Source organism: Canis aureus, chromosome 3 (genome assembly GCF_053574225.1).
Source record: "Canis aureus isolate CA01 chromosome 3, VMU_Caureus_v.1.0, whole genome shotgun sequence".
NCBI lineage: Eukaryota > Metazoa > Chordata > Mammalia > Carnivora > Canidae > Canis > Canis aureus.
The window spans coordinates 42,234,668-42,253,910 of NC_135613.1; the positions used below are offsets into that span (position 1 = coordinate 42,234,668).

The following is a 19,243-nucleotide window of genomic DNA, read 5'->3' on the forward strand; positions in this document are numbered from 1 at the left end:
CCAGGATCGAGTCCCACATCGGGCTCCCTGCATGGAGCCTGCTTCTCCCTCTGCCTATGTCTCTGCCTCTCTGTGTGTGTGTCTCTCCTGAACAAATCAATAAAATCTTTAAAAAGAAAAAAAAAAGCATAAGAGTGATGCTGAGGTGTAGGATCTGGGAATATGTGAGTGAAGTTTCCTTTTATCTGGGAGAAAGCGCCCTGAGAAAGTCTTGGTCCTATATGCTGGGTATTATTCACCTTCAGCAGCCTGAGGCAGAATGGTAAGGTAACTCAGAAATTGGGTCTCTCATAATTGGGGGTTCATGTATTTTTGGAAAGTGGCAATGGAGAGCATTTAAGAGTCTTTGGTTGGAGAATGCTGGCATATGCCTTGAACCAGAGCCATAGGAGGTTTGTGTTCTTTATAAGCCACTTCTTCCATGTGGAGAAGGCCAAGCCAGCTCCAAAAGTGTAAGAAGTGAAAGCTGAAAAACTCCAGCCATAAAAAGGGCTCTGGAGAGCACAAAAGAAGATGAGAGCTAAAATTGAGAAGTGAACGAGTGAAATCGAGTATTCTTTTAGGGATGTAATACAGAGAAAGCTAGGCATTATTTTTTAATCTGCATTTACCTGTTCGGTAGCTCTCTTGTTAGGGAGTAGGCTTTCTGTGAGAGGTCATGGTGAGATTGGTGATCATAGAAAGCTTGGGTAGATTTCTTGGCATAGGCTAGATATCTGGGCAAGGGATATGACATTTATAGCTTTTGGTGAAAGGTCATAAGCCTGCTTTAGGGTACCAAGAGGAACACACAGCACTGAGGACAACATAGAGTGACTTTGGCAGGGAGACAAAAAGCTAAGCAAAAATTAAGTTGCTTTTGGTAGGGATCCTCATTGGGATTGGCTGGACCATAGGATTTCCCTGCTAGTTCTGGCTATTGGAAGGAAGTTTGTTGGAGTGGATTCTCCACATATCTGAGTGGGGGAGCACCATTCTTGATCCTCATACCTACCTCCTATAGATACACTAACACGTATGCATAGATGTATATGTGCCATAGATACACTAACACGTATGCATAGATGTATATGTGCCAAGATGATCGTTGCATCAATCTTTGTAAATAATAAAAAAAAAAAGCAGAAACCATCTAAATGTCCATTTGAAGGGGCCTGCTTAAAAAAATTATGCTATATCCATATAATGGAATACTTTGTGACCATTTATATAGATGATATGCAGTAAATTACATATTATATTAAGAGAATCAAGCAAGACAGAGAGCTTTGGATATAATATGCTCCCATTATGATGCCTCTTGTCTCTGTGGTTGGGGAATGAAGTTTTTTGAAAGAAGGAAGAGATATTTTTTGCTTGTTCTGAACATTTTTTTTAACCAGATATGTTATGCCAGTTATCTATTGCTATATAACAAATCATCTCAAAACTTAGTGGCTAAACAGCTATTTTATTTGGTTACAATTCTAAGGGTCAGCAATTAGGGCTGGGTTCAGCTGGGCAGTTCTCCTAAGGTCTTCTCTTGGTCATGTGGTTGCAGTCGTCTGGTGACCAGACAAGAACTGGATGATTTAAGAGAAACTCATTTAAGTGTCTGGCTACTAATGCTGGCTGTCATGAAAGACATCTGTCTCCAGCAGTTAGCCTCAGCTTAATACAATGCCTATGTTCAAAAAGACCAGGAGCTGAAGCTGCAAAGCTTATTGAGGCTCAGACTCCCAGAGGAACTCACATAACATTTCTGCTGCATTTTGTTAGTCAGAGTAAGTCACAAGGCTAGCCCAGATTCATGGACTGAGGAAATAGACTCCATCTCTTATTGGGAGGAGTTGCAAAGAAAGAATTTGTGGCCATTTTTAATTTACCGCATTCATACATTACTTTTTCAAATAAAAGATTACTTGAATAAAATAATGCTATTTGTAATAAATTCATAGGATTTTAAGAATTGGGTGGAGGGTGCCTGGCTGTCTCAACTGGAAGAGCATGCGACTCTTGATCTTGAGATTGTAAATTCGAGCCCCGTGTTAGGGGTAAAGGTTACTTAAATTCTATTTTGTAAAAATCTTTAGAAGAATTGGGTGAAACGTTGGAGATTGTCTTATATAAAATCTTCTAATTTTATAGGAAGGACACTGAGGTCAGAAAGGTAAAATGTTTTGGGTAAGTTAACTCAGTGGTAGCATTAGGATAGAACCAGGTCTTCTGACTTCCAGTCTTGTGCTCTTAATTCCACAGTAAGATTTCCTTTTGCCAGCAAAGCTTATTAATGATCTTTGATCAAGAGACCTTGACAACTTTGTAGCCCAATTACTCTCATAGTTGAGAATGTTGAAGGTTACACCTCAACCAAATGAAGGTAAGACTAAAGAAAGAATCCAAACAATTCTGAGAAAAGTAAAATGGGAATTAAAAAACTTAAAAAAAAATTTATTTAAGAGAGAGAGAGAGCAAGAGAGAGAAAGCACGAGCAGGGTGAGGGGCCAAGGGAGAAGCAGACTCCCTGCTGAGTCCCAAGCCCAATGTGGGGCTTGATCCAGGGAGTCTAGGATCATGACCCCAGCTGAGGGCAGACACTTAACCTCCTAAGCCACCCAGGCACCCCTATAATGGGAATTTGAATTATCTAGGTTGTCTAGTCTCAGTGCTTCTTTTTTATTTATGTATTTATTTATTTAAGAAACCTAGTCTTAGTATATCTGTGGGATAAATAATTTACCAAGTCATAAATAACTTGGTCAAAATTGCTTTATAAAATGTTCAAATGGCTCTAGATGATTTTTCCTTTTGGGAGATTTTACAAACCAAATGTATTGCTAAGTATATTTAAATTATCTTGTTGATCCCACTGAGAATTTTTTTTAAGGATTTTATTTATTTATTCATAGAGACACACACACACACACACAAAGGCAGAGACACAGGCAGAGGGAGAAGAAGGCTCCATGCAGGGAGCCCGACGTGGGACTCGATCCCGGGTCTCCAGGATCACACCCTGGGCTGCAGGTGGTGCCAAACTGCTGTGCCACTGGGGCTGCCCATTGAGAATTTAGGAGTGCTTTAACAGTTCTGCTTAGTCTTTAATTAATATAATCTTGATTATTAATTGATTGGTTAATTAATTTTTAAGTTATCCTGCAAATGTTTATTGTGACCCTACGAGTTCAAAGTATTATGCTGAAAATTATAAAGAACATAGAAAAGAATAAAGCATTCATTTTCCTCTTTTTTTTAAAAAGATTTAATTTATTTATTTTAGAGAGAGAGCATGTGCATGGAGCCAGGGTAGGGACAGAGGGAGAAAGAATCTCAAGCAGACTCCCTGCTAAGTGAGGAGCCTTATATGGAGCTTGATCTCATGACCCTGAGATCATGACCTGAGCCAAAGTCAAGAGTCAGTCACTCCTCCCTCTTAAGAAGCTTAATATCTAGGGGTACCTGGGTGGCTCAGTTGGTTAAACGGCTGATTCTTGATTTTGGCTCAAGTAACGATCCCAGGGTCACAAGATCAAGCTCCAAGTCTGGCTCTGCACTGGTGAGTGTGGGGCCTGCTTAAGATTCTCTTTCTCCTCCTGCCCCTCCCCCCAAGAATGATTACAATCATGACAACCAGACAGAGGTAAATATCATTATTTATAGTGGAAAGGGGAAAAAAAGAACTTAAAGAGATATATATTTAGAGTAGTTAGCAAGATTTCCTCATGGAAAGTTAAAGTTAGGGAATTTAAAAGGTTTAAGTGCTTAGGATATAGTCCTGGGTATTGAGAACCCTCAGGATAGATAATCTTTTTTCCCCTAAGGAGGTCTTTTTGGTACATAAAGTTCTGAATTGAAGAATCCCTTTAATTATTACTATGCATGGATATTTGAATTAGTCTACCAAACAATTAAAATCAAAGTTCTGCTCTGCCAAGTAAGCAAAAGCAGGTAAGTAGCTCTTCTAACACAATTTTCCTTTAACAGACTTACTTCATTTTGTGTTGCTAACACATTTGCTAACACAGCACACCAGATTATAAATTCTGATGAAAGCAAGGGAGATACAGGATGATAATTTCTTAATTTATATATCTTTAACTTTTATTTGTTTTGTTTTTATTTATTTATGATAGTCACACAGAGAGAGAGAGAGGCAGAGACACAGGCAGAGGGAGAAGCAGGCTCCATGCACCGGGAGCCCGACGTGGGATTCGATCCCGGGTCTCCAGGATCGCGCCCTGGACCAAAGGCAGGCGCCAAACCGCTGCGCCACCCAGGGATCCCCCTATATCTTTAACTTTTAAATTAAAGATTTTATTTCATGCCCATTCATTGATATTTTATGTTTAAAAATCACCTAAATAAAAAAGGTAAATAGTAAGTCAGAAGTTCCCTGAACTACAACAAAATGCTGAAGTTGGCCCATAATGCAGTGAGAATGAATGGTAAAATATCTATCTTGTTCATTAGAATATAAGCCCATAAGCCACTCCTTTCACAGCATTCAGATCTTGTGAACAAGATGATCTGATGTGAGGATGGAGTTTTAACCAGCTATTGTTGCTTTTTTGGTTTAAACAAGACTATCAATCCCATTTTGTGAGTGCCTGTTATTTTTCAAAGTCTGGTTACCTTATAATAAGCAGGTGCTAATGGAGTACAGGATATATATATATATATATATATATATATATATATATATCATTGGATATATATGAACGTTGTATTTTTCTTGAGGGACAACACATATTCTTGGGACTTTTATTGAGTTACATTTTACTAGTCTTAAAATATTTAGTTATGTACTTAAAAGATACAGAGCATAGGTATTACATCCACAGAAAGTATTTTAGTCAGTGAATGTTCAATGTAGCAGGTAGAGATGAACTTAGCACGTCTTGTAGACTGAACTGGGAACAGACTCTTCAGCCATAAAATGCACTTAACAGTCTATTTAATAGTGGTGAGGTCCTTGAAAATGCAATATCCATGCTAATCTTGCCTTTTTCTAAATCACAGATGAAAAATAGGTCAGTTAGGTAGAGCCTTCTCTTTCTATTTAAAGTGTGACATTTAATCTATTTAAACAACTACCAAAACTTTATTAATTCATTGTAAGATAAGTGTGCTGAGAAAGTAGAGAACATTATTAAGACACAAGGTTTTCCAAAATTTGATCTGGATATCTTAGATCCCAATCCCAGGACCCAATACAATCTTGGGGTGGAGGGGCAGGGTTCAATCAAATCAGTAACACCAAGGAAGGACCAGAAAAAAAGCAACCCAGAATTCAATGAAATCCCCCACTGTGCAATGGCTTAAAGGAACTGAATATATATTTTTTAAATATTTTATTTATTTATTCACGAGAGACACAGAGAGAGAGAGAGAGAGAGAGAGAGAGAGAGAGAGAGGGAGGCAGAGACACAGGCAGAGGGAGAAGCAGGCTCCATGCAGGGAGCCCGACATGGGACTCGATTCCCGGTACACAGGATCACGCCCTGGACGGAAGGTGACGCTAAACCACTGAGCAACCCTGGCTGCCCAGGAACTGAATATTTTTTAAAGAGGCAAAAATTAGAAAAGGAACCTTTAGAGAAAGGTTTTCTACTTCCTTGATGCCTTTAGGGAAAATTCATTTGGAAAGAGTATACACAGAAAGCTTCTAGCAGATAACAAATCAAGGAGTCAAATTAGGGCTGAATGTAGATACCAGCTTTGGTGCATTTCTTTTAAACTACAATGTTCTGCAGAATTCTTTGGAGAGGAAAATGCAGGGTATGTGATAAATTGTAATTGCATTTCACTGGGGTGTATTTTGGAGAATGACTGTTCACACTTTTCTTAGTCCCTCTTATTTATTTGAATAGGATTTAGTACTCTCTGGCCCCACCCTCCCAATCAGCCCAAATGTATACCTAGGGTAATGCAATAGTTCCATTCTTTCCCAAGAACAATTATAAAGAATAAGTGCTCCAGTATTTGAAATGTAAACACAATGATCATCTATTACAGTTTTGGGTAGAGGTTTTAGAAAAAAAAATTCTTTTTGTTGTTTTTATTTTTTCTTATATACATTCTTGGGTTGCAAATTTGGGTGCTATAATTTAAGATGTTTTCCTCCTCCTAGCCTCCTGCTCCAGATCCTGAAAGAAATCCTAGGAAAGAAAGGGCACCTAGAGGTTATTTCTCCTGCTTAACTGACCACTGTGGATTCAACAGTAGTCTTATTCCAGAAAACTAACTCCATCAATTATAGAAAATAACTTTTTATAGAGTTTTTTCCAAACCTGTCTTCACTGCATATCTAGGAAGGATTATTTTCCTTCACACCATCAAAGCACCTAGGTTCTTCCTTTAGTTTTATGAGAATCATTCAGGTGATATGTAGTAGCTACTATTATTGGGCACATGTGGTATCTCATTTAGATTTTTTAATCCATGTTCCCAGGGGCAGAGTGCTGCTATTGACAATATCTGCCATCTCCCTTCTCATTAAAACCAAACCCCAACCCACTGTAAAACAAAATGGTGATAAAAAAAAAATGACACCTTACATATTTTGTGTCTTACCCTTCTCCTCAGTGCTCTTTTTTAGTTTGGCAATCTTTTTAAAAAATTGGTGAGCCAAAGCAAAAAATTGTGTAGAAAGCAAAGGCTTTATTTTGTGACTTATCCTGTTTCTCTGGTATGGACTTTCATCCTTTACTATAAGTAAAAATTTATTTAAAAATCTGACTTTAAATCTTGATGTATTTACTGTAAAATTTACAAGTTGGAACCTCCTACCATCTTGATTTATATTATTTTAAAATGGAGTTCTTACCATTTCCCTTGGGGAGACTTTTTGGTTTGAATAGCTCTTACTGCCAGGTTGCCTTCTTTATATTTAGCCCAAATTTTCATTTTCAAAGACCGTTTTAGATAAGTACCATGATAGCTCTAGCCAATGGATCTGTGTGTCACATAATAGAGTGTGACAATCCACTCAGTTGTGAAAGACACTGGAGATAAAGTAATAAAGTAGCATTTGTGTTATCACAGTGGCTTTACAAATGTAGTTAAACACTGACCCAACATTGTTACTCATTATTGGAAATTATAGATGTTTATAATTCTTCAAAATATGTTAAGTTATATCATATATCATATATTTAAATTTAAATTCAAAATCCGGTGATGAGAGAGATGTAGATTTGCAACACTCCTTGGAGGTTTGGGGACCATGAACCAATGAATACATTGCATTGCCACATTAAAGAACTCTTTTTATCTGTAAAGATATAAGCACCATCTTCCATTTTAGTAACTTAAAAACAGAGTTGTAAAATCTTATGATTTTAAAGAACTTAGATTTCCATGCCAAATTGTATCTGTAGACCTTTATAGATATATATATTTCATGTTTTATTTACATCTCAATATAAATAAAGATACAAAAATATGAACTTCTTAGAATTGTTCCTAGATCCTGTTACAACAGTGTTTGAATTATGTGGCAGGAACACGTATTATTTCTTTTATGGTCCGTATCAACAAAATTATTTTATATGTATGATTTTATATATATACAGTTGAAAATTTTGAATTTGTATGAGAATATTAGAAGTGGCATCTGAAATTGACAGCAAAAATAATAATGATTTATTATCTCTTGGACTGTATAAAATGTTGGTCTATAGACTCCTTTTTTTTTTTTTTTTATGATTTTATTTATTTATTTATGAGAGAGACAGAGACACAGGCAGAGGGAGAAGCAAGCTCCATGCAGGGAGCCCGATGCGGGACTCAATCCCGGGACTCCAATATCACACCCTAGGCCAAAGGCAGGCGCCAAACCGCTTAGCCACCCAGGGATCCCCTGGTCTATAGACGCCTTAAGAGCAGGCTATTTATGCAATAAATATTTGTTGAGTAAATGAGTATATCCATAAATAATTATAAACTACCTTAATTAGCTTCGTTTAAGCAATAAAGACATTTATTCTTTATTTTTTTAGATTTTATTTATTAGAGACACACAGAGAGAGAGAAAGAGAGACACAGGCAGAGGGAGAAGCAGGCTCCATGCAGGGAGCTCAACGTAGGACTCTCCAGGATCATGCCCTGGGCTGAAGGCGGTGCTAAACCGCTAAGCCACCAGGGCTGCCCCGCAATAAAGACATTTAAATCACTCTGTTCACAGTAGAAAATGATGTAGTTAGGGTTGATTCCACTTTGGTCCCATTCAAATATGAGGTAAGTTTCTGAAGTCCCAAAAGCAATTAGTCTCATCTATAAGGCTGTTCAGTGGTTTGAAACAAGGGTGACTGTGTGTGTATGTAAAAACTATTTGGCTACCCAGTGGAATAATTTGTATAACAAAGGCAGAATAACTGATTCTTTATTTACCAGTTTTCGAAATAAGTGGTTTACTAGCTTCCTCCATTGGTGATTTTTTAATATCATCATGAGCTCATGGAGAATGCAACGATTCCACAGACAATTCAAATTTGATGTGTTTCAATCCATTGGTTATTATGCTTACTGATGCTCAATGTGTCTCATTTATGGCCAGTAGGAGTTTCTTCAAGTTGGCTCCTGAGACTTTTTGACATTGGCTATAGTTTTTGATAGTTTCCTTGATAGTATAATAAAATGTCCCAGATTTTTGTATATTTATTTTTTCTCCAGACTTGTAACAAGTTAGCTATTTCTCCCAGAATCCTTGGTTCCTTATAATAGGATTGTATTTCAAGACACAATCTGTGTGCTTGTTATTTGGATCCACAATCTGGATGCTCATTATTACTGAGTTCATCTTTGTTTTAAGTCCTCTCAGTAAAAAAAGCTAGGCAGTATGTTTTCTATTTCCTCCCTTCCTCTCTCCCTTCTTTCTTTCCTTCCCTTCCATAATTCAGTAAAATAAATCATGAGTTTATTTTATTTTTTTAAATATTTTATTTATCTATTTATGAGAGACACAGAAAGAGAGGCAGAGACACAGGCAGAGGGAGAAGCAGGCTCCATGAAGGGAGCCTGATGTGGGACTCAATCCCAGGTCTTCAGGATCACGCCCTGGGTTGAAGGTGGTGCTAAACCGCTGACCCACCTGGGCTGCCCAAATCATGAGTTTATACTGATATTTAACTTCCATTTTACATCTTAACTCATTTCTCATACCAAGAATCTTGATATCAAAACACCAGCATGATACAATTTGAATTATCATATAAACCTTCATTTTCTTTATCCCACTTTACACATACAGCACTAGTCCTAATACCAACAACACATTTACTAATAGCAGTTATTTTATTCATTCATTTATTTATTTAAAGATTTTATTTATTTACTCATGAGAGAGAGAGGCAGAGACATAGGTAGAGAGAAGCAGGCTTCCTGCTTCCAGGATCACGCCCTGGGCGGAAGGCAGGCGCTAAACCGCTGAGCCACCCAGGCGTCCCTCATTTTATTTTTTTAAACAGATCTTTTTCCTTAGGTTATATTGTAGTAGGAATTTACTGCCAAATTACCATGTATTTTTAAAAAAGGTTTCTAAAGCATCTTTTCAAAATATTTTATTTATTCACGACAGAGAGAGAGAGAGAGAGAGAGAGAGAGAGAGAGAGGCAGACACAGGCAGAGGGAAAAGCAGGCTCCATGCAGGAAGCCCTATGCGGGAGTCCATCCCCGGACTCCGGGACCACGCCTAAATCAAAGGCAGCCACTCAGCTGCTGAGCCACCCAGGCGTCCCAAGTTACCCTGTTTTAAAATCACTTGGCAGAGTTATTTTCTTTATAGTTGAGCCACCAACTGGATACGCATTTCAGGTTTTTTTTTTTTTTTTAATTTTATTTCTGATTTTTAGGGATTGCTTTTTTTCCACTTAGTTTTATTTTATAATTAACTTTCAAAGTTCATAGTTTTACTAAGGACAGTCCTCATGTCAATGGTTTGGCGTTTTTTGGTATGCAATCTCTATGTTTCTGAGTTCTTTTCTATGGACCTGAAAATAAAATAAGATCCATGTTTAATCATAATTCTGACATTTATTTGCTCTTACAGAAATCACACAATGTCTCAAACCAGTATTTCCAACTATGTGTTTCATGGACCACTCTGTAAGATGGGAAGTGGGAGGTGGAGTAGAATGTGGGGATAGGATACCATGGTCAAAGAAGTCTGAAAATGCCATATTCTCTTGGAGAATCATGATATACATAAGGCTCTAAAAAGACTTGGAGTAAGGAATCCTTTTTACATTAGTAGAGTCAATTTTTTAAAAGAAAAGATTTTATTTATTTATTCATGAGAGACACACACACAGAGAGGCAGAGACATAGGCACAGAGGGAGAAGCAGGCTCCATGCAGAGAGCCCGATGTGGGACTCCAGGATCATGCCCTAGGCTGAAGGCAGATGCTTAACTGCTGAGCCACCCAGGCATCCCTAGAGTCAATTGTTACCAAATTTATCTCTGCAACAAGACTGTCTTCATATATAAATATATATTTTTTCAATATTTATTTCACTGAATGAAAGTTCTATAGAGCATGCTTTGGGAAATGTTGCTTTCAAGTTTTCTTGTATATCAGAAAGGGATAATAATACCTGTTCTACGATTCTGAGTTATTGTCTGGATTAACAGGATTGGATATGAAAGATTTTTTTTTTAAAGATTTTATTTATTCATGAGAGACACAAAGAGAGAGAGGCAGAGACACAGGCAGAGGGAGAAACAGGATCCATGCAGGGAGCCCAACACTGTACTTGATCTGGGGTTTCTAGGATCATGCCTGGGCTGAAGGCGGCGCTAAACTGCTGGACCATTGGGGCTGCCCAGGTTTTTAGTATATAAAATAGCCAGGGGAATTTTAAAAAAGAAAACCATATCTGGGGGCATCACAATGCCAGATTTCAGGTTGTACTACAAAGCTGTGGTCATCAAGACAGTGTGGTACTGGCACAAAAACAGACACATAGATCAGTGGAACAGAATAGAGAATCCAGAAGTGGACCCTGAACTTTATGGGCAACTAATATTCGATAAAGGAGGAAAGACTATCCATTGGAAGAAAGACAGTCTCTTCAATAAATGGTGCTGGGAAAATTGGACATCCACATGCAGAAGAATGAAACTAGACCACTCTCTTTCACCATACACCAAGATAAACTCAAAATGGATGAAAGATCTAAATGTGAGACAAGATTCCATCAAAATCCTAGAGAAGAACACAGGCAACACCCTTTTTGAACTCGGCCATAGTAACTTCTTGCAAGATACATCCACGAAGGCAAAAGAAACAAAAGCAAAAATGAACTATTGGGACTTCATCAAGATAAGAAGCTTTTGCACAGCAAAGGATACAGTCAACAAAACTCAAAGACAACCTACAGAATGGGAGAAGATATTTGCAAATGACATATCAGATAAAGGGCTAGTTTCCAAGATCTATAAAGAACTTATTAAACTCAACACCAAAGAAACAAACAATCCAATCATGAAATGGGCAAAAGACATGAACAGAAATCTCACAGAAGAAGACATAGACATGGCCAACATGCACATGAGAAAATGCTCTGCATCACTTGCCATCAGGGAAATACAAATCAAAACCACAATGAGATACCACCTCACACCAGTGAGAATGGGAAAAATTAACAAGGCAGGAAACAACAAATGTTGGAGAGGATGTGGAGAAAAGGGAACCCTCTTACACTGTTGGTGGGAATGTGAACTGGTGCAGCCACTCTGGAAAACTGTGTGGAGGTTCCTCAAACAGTTAAAAATATACCTGCCCTACCACCCAGCAATTGCACTGTTGGGGATTTACCCCAAAGATACAAATGCAATGAAACGCCGGGACACCTGCACCCCGATGTTTCTAGCAGCAATGGCCACGATAGCCAAACTGTGGAAGGAGCCTCGGTGTCCAACGAAAGATGAGTGGATAAAGAAGATGTGGTTTATGTATACAATGGAATATTACTCAGCTATTAGAAATGACAAATACCCACCATTTGCTTCAACGTGGATGGAACTGGAGGGTATTATGCTGAGTGAAGTAAGTCAGTCGGAGAAGGACAAACATTATATGTTCTCATTCATTTGGGGAATATAAATAATAGTGAAAGGGAAAATAAGGGAAGGGAGAAGAAATGTGTGGGAAATATCAGAAAGGGAGACAGAACATAAAGACTGCTAACTCTGGGAAACGAACTAGGGGTGGTAGAAGGGGAGGAGGGCGGGGGGTGGGAGTGAATGGGTGACGGGCACTGGGTGTTATTCTGTATGTTAGTAAATTGAACACCAATAATAAAAAATAAATTAAAAAAAAAAAGTATATAAAAGAAACTATTTTGCTAATGGCTATCATGAAACTTGGAAATGTGGGGGTTAACTCTAACTCTATCCTACTTAGGTGGGCTTATTCCTTGGAGAGGGCAAGAGTATAATGAAACTTGCAGATTGCAGAATGAAGGAAAATGACATACAAGGATCAAATTAGGAAGATGTACAGACGGGAAAAATAATTCTATTTCAAAGAGTAGCTATAATCAGATGAATGATTTTCACATAGATTCAGGAAGGCTCTGGGCTCAAGATAGAAAAGGTTTTCCTTAGTTTCTTAGTAATCTCGGGAAGGAGCTAGAAACTACCGTAAAACTATGATTTATATGAAGAAGTTTGCCTAGTGCATCGAGTATTGAGAGTACCTTTCATAAGGTATGTATTGGTTTATTAGGGCTGCCATACAAAATACCACAATAGGATGACTTAAACAACAAAAATTTATTTTGGTACACTTCTGGAGGTCAGATGTCCAAGATCAAGGTGTCAGCAGGGTTGGTTTCTTCAGAGACCTATTTCCTTGGCTGTAGACGGCCATCTTCTCCCTGTGTCTTCACATGGTCTCTCCTCTGTGTATCGGCATATCTGTGACCAAATTCCTTTTCTTATAAGGACACAGTCAGATTGGATGAGGGCTTACCCTAATGACCTCATTCAAAATGCATTTACTGAGAATCTGTTATGTACAGGCACTGGGCTTTCAGCAATGATAGTATCTACTAGAGGGAAAGAACAGAAGTAGGATGTAGATGTGGTGGTGGGGCTGTTCAGCTATGAAGTCCCTTCTACTATTTATTCGATGAACATTTTATTTATTTATTTATTTATTTATTTATTTATTTATTTATTTATTTTTAATTTTTATTTATTTATGATAGTCACAGAGAGAGAGAGAGAGAGGCAGAGACACAGGCAGAGGGAGAAGCAGGCTCCATGCACCGGGAGCCCGACGTGGGACTCGATCCCGGGTCTCCAGGATCGCGCCCTGGGCCAAAGGCAGGCGCCAAACCGCTGCGCCACCCAGGGATCCCTCAATGAACATTTTAAGTAAAAAATGTGTTAATTCTCTGCCAGAAGCTAGGAGAGAGGCTTATACCAATCTCATCATTTGAAGATGTGTATTTCTCATATATTAATATTTCTGAAATTATATTTTACAGTGATAACTGGTTTAAATGGGAGCTTTCTTACCTGTAGGTGCTTCTTACAATTGATGGAGCCAATAAAATTCAATAAAACATGATGATTTTTAGTGTGTCAAACATAGTTCTTGTCCACAAGATGCTTAATATTTGTATCTTGCAATGTACTGGATTCTCCCCTATACTTGTAACCATGAAATATCCTTCATCATCTTGTCTTTTTCCTTTTGACCTTAAATATGGGTTTATTGAAGTATGGTTGTCTATTATCCCACTGAACTGTCTCCCTTATTCTTCAGCCAAATGAAAGACTTTCATATCTCTATTTTCAACCCCAATTGTTTTTCTAGGCTCTGATTCATAACCGGTATCTACAGATTACTAATTTGTTGTCTTGCTGTCACCTCAAACTCAATATAGTGCATGGTCTTGCCCTCCAAACCAGCTTCTCCCTAAGCTTCCCTAGATCTTTCAGATTTTCTAGTAATTCTTTTTTTTTTTTTAAGATTTTATATATTTATTCATGAGAGACACACAGAGGCAGAGACATAGACAGAAGGAGAAGCAGGCTTCCTACAGGGAGCTTGATGGGGGACTTGATCCTGGGACCCGGCGATCATGATCTGAGCAAAAGGCTGACACTCAACCACTGAGCCACCCAGGCATCCCAGATTTTCTAGTAATTCAACATGAAACCTTGGGAACTTTCCATGATTTTACCCTCTCCTTTGTTTCACTTCTACATATCTGTTTACCAGGACCTGTCCATTCTTCCTGTTGCATTGATTTTTTTCTTTTCTGGTTCCACTATTACCATCTCAGTCCAGGCCTTTGTCTAATCATGCATGGACTACTATAATGATTTCTATCTCTTTCTCTGATTCATCTGATAAAGTGGTTATCACCACTTTAAATTTTCTCTAACATTGTACTGTACACTTGACTCCCTGCTAAAAGTCATTTAATGGCTCCTTACTGATCATTGAATAAATTCCAAATGCCACAGCCACCACATTCAGGGCTCTTCCCCAATTATTCCTTTCCAGTTTTGTCACCTACCATCTGGAACTGCAGGAAATGTTCTGCACTTTTTAGCTGCCACAACTTTGGCTTTAACCATTTCCTCCTTGGCCTGGAGTTCTACTCCCATCCTCCAGGCTTTCCTTCAAAGCTCAGCTGACTGCTCCAGGGAAAGCATTTCCTGATAGCTTTTAATTTAGTTTTAATTTCTTCTCTGAACTACAGTACTCAATGCCTATATCAATAATCTGACATTTAGCATGTACTCCCTTCTATTGCTTTCTATCTTTTTTTTTTTTGCTATCTTTTTATGCATGAAAATGTCTTTCTAATGAAAAATCTCTTGAGGGCAGGGACTTGGTCACACATTTCTCCATATTTCTAGTTTTGACAGTCTTTTATTTTTCATTCATTTTATTTTTTATTTTTATTTTTTTTTTAAAGATTTTTATTTATTCATGAGAGGCACACAGAGAGAGAGGGAAACAGAGACACAGGCAGAGGGAGAAGCAGGCTCCATGCAGGGAGCCCGATGTGGGACTCGATCCAGGGTCTCCAGGATCACACCCCGGACTGAAGGCAGCGCTAAACCACTGAGCCACCGGGGCTGCCCTCATTTTATTTTTTTAAAAAAAGGTTTTATCTATTTATTTGAGAGAAAGAGAGAACGAGAGAGAGCCAGAGCGGGGTAGGGGGGTGGGGGGGGGGAGTCGGTGGGGGTGGGGGAGAGGGAGGAGCAAGCTCCTTGCTGAGTGGGGGAGCCCAAATGGGGCTGGATCCCAGGACCCTGGGATCATGATCTGAGCTGAAGGCAGATGTTTAAAAGGCTGAGCCGGGCAGCCCGGGTGGCTCAGCGGTTTAGCGCTGCCTTCAGCCCAGGGCCAGATCCTGGAGACCTGGGATCGAGTCCCGCGTCGGGCTTGCTTGCATGGAGCCTGCTTCTCCCTCTGCCTGTGTCTCTCATGAATAAGTAAATAAAATATAAAAAAAAAATAAATAAAAGACTGAACCACCCAAGTACCCCTTGACAGTCTTTTAAATATACAATAACGTTTTTAGATCTTTAGATCTAGAAGTTTACCTAGACTCACCACTATTCACAGATGAAGAAAAGTAGATCCAGAGAGTTGTGCAGACCCACTTAGTATAAAGCCATAGTCCAATATTTGCAGGTACTTATGGATTATGAATCAGAGGTGCTGGTTTATAGAGAAGGGCAGGATTCAGCAGGCAGAAATGTGTGCATTCTCTGAACAAAGGAGGGAAGGTAGTTATTTCGGGCAAGTTTGGGAAGAGGTGATCCAAGCCGTCCGACAGGAGAGGGGTAGTGGCTACTTGAGGGCAGGCAGGCCTGTTCTTCCGCACAACCCACAGGCTCTCAAAAGTGGTCGGACGCTTGATGTTTCTTGCATGAAGTGACTTACCAGCCTTAGTACATTCTTCTTCGCAGGCATGAGGCTTGAAGAGGGCGAAGCAGGTTGGCTTTCTGGTCTGAGGAAGACCCACTGCCCGGCGGCGAGGATCAGCCAAGGGCTCTCCATTCTGTGAAGGGAGCCGGGACGCGCCCCTGACAGGAATCCGTGGACTAAGCAGCCGCTCAGGATTTGGCCATCATCCCGGGAAAGAAGAGCAAGGGGCTTTCCACCTGCCCCCGGCCTAACCCGGGACCGGAGGCCTCTCGGGTTCCAGCGCCCGCCGCTCCGCCTCCTAAGCCCGCCGCCCCGTCTCCGCGCCTTCCCCCGGCCCCGCCCCTCACGCCCGACGGGCTCGCTCCGGCGCCCGGCACGCGCGCGCACGCGGAAGCGGAAGGCGCGAGGGAAGCGCTCCGCCGCGGGGGCGAGCGCGCAGGCGCCTGCCTCGGGGAGCTGCGGGCGCGAACCCCGCCGTGGCGCGGGCTGAGGGGTAAGAGGCGGGGAGCCTGGGGCGTCCGGGCTGCGCGGCCGGGGTGGGCAGCGGAGGGGAGCGCGGCGGAGGGGGACTCGCGACGCGCAGCGATCGCGCGCGCAGGTGGCAGCCGGGCTCCCTCCCCCGCTCCAGGTGTGAGAGGAGGGGGCAGCTGGCGGGGCCTCCCCGGGTCGGCCTGCTGGCTCGCTGGGGGGTGGGGGCGGGGGCGGGGGGCGCGTTGGCTTGGCGGCGGCCTGGGCTTCCTTGGCGCCCTTGATCCTGCGGTCTTGAGGGTCTGGGTGCTGCAGGAGCGGAGGAGAAGCGTTAGGACCCCCCCCCCCTTATGCCAGACATGCTCCTCACTGGGTGTCGGGCCCACTTTGGGGGACGGACCGTTCAGACTCAAAAAGAACAAATTCGGCCCTGGAATTTGTTCCGAAGCGAACCGCCGAGGTTTTGTTTTATATTTGGTTTTGACCGAAATGTACTCATCTTAGGGCAAAGTAGGAGGGAAAACTTAACCTGCCACCTGCGTGAAAACTTCGTGTCGTGTGGGTCGGTTAGAAAGTTACTGTGCTTTGCTTTGCAGATGGAAAAAGTAATACAGAGCCCTTCTTACTGTTCAAGAAGAGATCCGTTAAGCCTTATAATTAGCCACAAATGACCCTAAAATTACTTGCCGCCTTCATACACAGGAAGAACTCCATTCGGCAAGTATTTTAGGAGTACTTTGCTTTCTGCCACATTGTTCTAAGTGCAGGGAATAGACCTAGGGGCAAAGGCGAGAGGATCCTGCCTGGCTTGCACGAAATTTATATTCTAGTTGTCAAAGAAATATAATTTTATTTTTTTAAACGTAATTTCCTTTTATGCCTTTTTATTGGAATATAACATATGTACAAGAAAATACAGCAATCATAATTTGTAACTTGCTGATATATCGTGAAGTAAACGCATCTTTTAACCACCACTCAAATCAAAAAACAACTTTGGGGATGCCTGGATGGCCCAGGCCTTTAAGACAAGGACTCTTGATCAGGTCGTGACCTCAAGGTCTTGAGATGGAGCCCAGCTTGGGGCTCCCTACTGGGCATGGAGCCTGTCAAAGAATCTCTCTTTCTCCCTCTTCCTCTGCCCCTCCCTTCCCCTCTGCCCCTCCGTCCCCTCTCTCTCTCTTAAAAACAAGACCCCCCTCACCCCCACTCCCCTTGCAAAGCCCCAGAACATTTACAGCTTCTTAGAAAGCCTCCGTGGAGACCTCTCCCAGTCACCATTCCTTCTTCTCCCCAAAGGTAACCTCTTTATTGATTTTTTTTTTAAAGATTTTATTTATTTATTCATGAGAGACACACACACAGAGGCAGAGGCATAGGCAGAGGGAGAAGCAGGCTCCATGCAGGGAGCCCAATGCGGGACTCAGTCCCAGGACACCAGGATCACCACCTGAGCGAAAGGCAGCCACTCAACCTCTAAGCCACCCAGGCATCCCTTTTTATTGATTTCTAACCATATATTAGTTTTATCTATTTATGAGCCTTTCATAAAAGGAACCATAAAATATGTATTTTTTGGTGTCTAGCCTGTTTTTTTATTTTTTTAATTTTTTTAAGGTTTTGTTTTTAAGTAACCTTTACACTCAACTTAGGACTTGAACTCACAACCCTGAGATCAAGAGTCACAAACTCCACCAACTGAACCAGCCCAGCACCCCTAGTATCTAGCTTTTTCTTTGTCTTTATTTTTAAAAAAGATTTTATTTATTTATTTATTTATTTATTTATTTATTTTTGAGGGAGAGAGATAGCAAGAGAGATCACAGAAGGAAAGGGAGAAGCAGACTCGCTGCTAAGCAGAGAGCCTGATGGCAGGGCTTGATGCCAGGACACTGAGATCATGACCTGAGTCAAAGGCAGATGCCCAAGTGACAGCCACCCAGGTGCCCCTATCTAGTTTTTTTTTTTTTTTTTTTTACTAAGTATTTGTGAGATTATTCTGTGTTGTGTAAAAAGATAATTTCTGATAGTGAAAATAATTAAGGTAAATGGTTCAAACAGTAAGAGGTGGAAACTTTAATAGGATGGTCAGGGATGATCTTTGGGAGTGGGGTAGGGGTGATTTAATACACAAGAGGAATGACAAAAGGTTAGCCATTGAGCTGGGTGAGAGCATTCCAAGTAGAGGAAAGGAACAGGGATAATGAAATTGATGGGTCCTTGGAAGAGTAGGAAGACCTTGGAAAGTGGGAGGAGATGAAATCTGAGAGGCTGGCAGAGGTCAGATCTTAAAGGGTCTTATGGCTGGAGTACTTGCATTTTACTCTAAGTAGAAAGTGAGGAAGAGATGTTTTTTATGCCCTTCAACTTCTACTGGGAGTCACTTGTAAAGGATGGGAAGGCCTATCCATTTTACTAAATAACAAAGAAACACCTCAAAACTGATGATCCTGGGTAACTTGGGAATTATGGAAACATTAATGTGTTGGGAAACCAACTCTTCTTTTGTATTTTCAGGATTTATATTAATTTAGCACATAATATATTTCCAAAATTGGATTTAGTAGACACTTTAAAAATTAGTCATCTGTTCTACACTTTAAAAATATTCTTTCAAGTAGTTGTTCAGTTTTCTTTTTGAACCTGTTAGAGAAGAACCCCCTTTTCAAGCTGCTTGTTTCATTTTTGGACAGCTATCATTGTTAAAAAACCTTTCCTAACATATATATTTTTTTGCTTTTTAGTTGGCCAGTTGGCTAGCTGACTCAGTCGGAAGAGCATGTGACTTTTGATTTTTCAGGATGGTAAATTTGAGCTACTCATTGGGTATAGAGATTACTAAAAAACAAAAAATAAAACTTTAAAAAAACCTAATTAAGCTTTTTTACTTT

At 40.3% G+C, this 19,243-nt stretch overlaps 1 protein-coding gene and 1 long non-coding RNA gene across 6 annotated transcripts in view; one reads left to right on the plus strand and one right to left on the minus strand.

Moving 5' to 3' along the window:
• Positions 1-13,921: 13,921 nt before the first annotated feature.
• On the minus strand, positions 13,922-16,210 carry LOC144310724 (uncharacterized). Its single transcript, XR_013376405.1, has 2 exons — positions 15,900-16,210; positions 13,922-15,724 (listed from the first exon to the last, which is right to left on the minus strand). It is a non-coding gene; the product is annotated as an uncharacterized LOC144310724 (long non-coding RNA).
• Positions 16,211-16,260: 50 nt separating this feature from the next.
• The window catches only part of ALG6 (ALG6 alpha-1,3-glucosyltransferase), a 63,219-nt gene continuing 60,236 nt past the window's right edge, over positions 16,261-19,243 (plus strand). For 2 of the 5 annotated variants that reach the window (XM_077892093.1, XM_077892095.1), the window contains exon 1: positions 16,261-16,377. The gene's annotated coding sequence lies outside the window, so the exon portion shown is untranslated. The remainder of the gene's footprint in view (positions 16,378-19,243) is intronic. The other 3 variants (XM_077892097.1, XM_077892094.1, XM_077892098.1) reach the window with 2 other exon arrangements.